This window comes from Rhincodon typus, unplaced genomic scaffold (assembly GCF_021869965.1).
Source record: "Rhincodon typus isolate 14 unplaced genomic scaffold, sRhiTyp1.1 hic_rhity00003759, whole genome shotgun sequence".
Classification (NCBI taxonomy): Eukaryota; Metazoa; Chordata; class Chondrichthyes; order Orectolobiformes; family Rhincodontidae; genus Rhincodon; species Rhincodon typus.
In genome coordinates, this window is record NW_025969397.1 from 11,524 (window position 1) to 13,130 (window position 1,607).

At 45.4% G+C, this 1,607-nt stretch overlaps 1 long non-coding RNA gene across 1 annotated transcript in view; it reads right to left on the minus strand.

The window, feature by feature from the left end:
- LOC125481832 overlaps positions 1-1,607 on the minus strand; it is a 9,758-nt gene that overhangs the window by 5,885 nt on the left and 2,266 nt on the right. The window lies entirely within an intron of this gene.

A 1,607-nucleotide genomic window follows, 5' to 3' on the forward strand; every position in this document is an offset into this window, starting at 1 on the left:
AGTTCCACCAGCTGCCATGGCGGGATTTAAACCCACATGGCCAAAGCATTGGCCAAGGCCTCTCGATTACTCATTCATTACCACCATCTCCCCAGATCTTCTAAACTGTCTGGATGGGAGAGGCTACCAAGAGGTAAAGCCTCTCAGGGTTGAAGAGAGAGGGCTGGGGTAGAGAATGCTAGCTGTTCAGGATTTCTGTTATTCAGTGCTATCCGGTCATCCCTGTTGGCAGTTAGGCCTCGGGGAAAGGCTGGATTTGTTGCGATGTCCCCACAGTTGAATGACCACTTGGGCTCAAGTTTAGAATGGAAAGGAGCCAGAATGGCCACCAACCACGTCCTGCCAGAAGGTCTGAGGAGGGAGCAAAGCAAAGGAACTAGTGAGAAAGGTTCTCCTGTCTAAGAGAAGTGGACAGCATCAGACAGGATCAACACAGAGTGACACAACCACAAGAACAGGGCAGCTGTTTACCAACTCACGGAGTGGATACTATACCAAATGAGGCCATTGGGTCCTTTGTGTCTGTGTCAACTCTGTGAGAGCAGATCAGCTAGGCCCATTTAAATAATAAAAATCAACAATGGTTATAATTAGACTAAAACTTCGTTCCAGAATTTCATATTTCATCATCTGTCATGGTCAGGTTAGAACCCAATGCCTCCATTACATTAACTCAGGATTACTAGCCCAGTGATGGTACCACTTCACTATCCCACACATGGATGCAGAATGGTAGTGAATGGGGGTGCTAAGCGCGCTACTTTGTCCTGGACAATTTTTCATGTGTTTTTGGAGCTGTACTCATCCAGGCTACAGTCAAGAAAGCATTTCCTCAGGAGGCTAAGGAAATTTGGCATGTCCGTAAGGACTCAACCAACTATTATAAACGCACCATAGAAAGCATTCCATCAGGATGCCTCATGGCCTGGTACGATAAATGCTCTGCCTAGTGCTGTAAGAAACTACAGAGGGTTGTGAACACAGCCAACCTTCCATCCATTGACTCCATCTCTCTTTCCCACTGCCTCGGGGAGGCAGCCAACATCGCCAAAGAACTCTCCCACCCTGGTTAGAATCTCTTCCAACCTCTTCTGAGGGGCAGAAGATATGAAAGCTTAAACACACGTACCACCAAATTCATGAACAGCTTCCTCCCCGCTGTTATTTGACTTCTGAATGGAAGTCTCAAATTTTAAATTTAACGTTGATCGCGTTCTTTGTGCTCCATCTCTGCAGCCATAACATTGTATTCCTCGCTCTGTTCTATTACTCTAATGCACTTTGTATAAGATGATCTGCCCATACTGCATGCAAAGCAAAACTTTTCACTGAAGCTAGGTACACGCGACAATAATAAACCAAATTAAATACTCCATCACATACCTGACTTGTGTGTTTTGGTACAAGTTATTAAGAAATCTGGCAATGTAAAACTAATCTCAGAAATGGTGACCATGAACCCTATTGTCAATTGTCACCAAAACCCAGCTGGTTCCCTCCCTTCAGGGAAGGAAATCTGCCACCCTGACCTGGTCTGGTCTACATGTGACTTCAGACCCACAGCAATGTGATTGAACTCTTCAGAGCAATTAGTGATGGGCAATAAG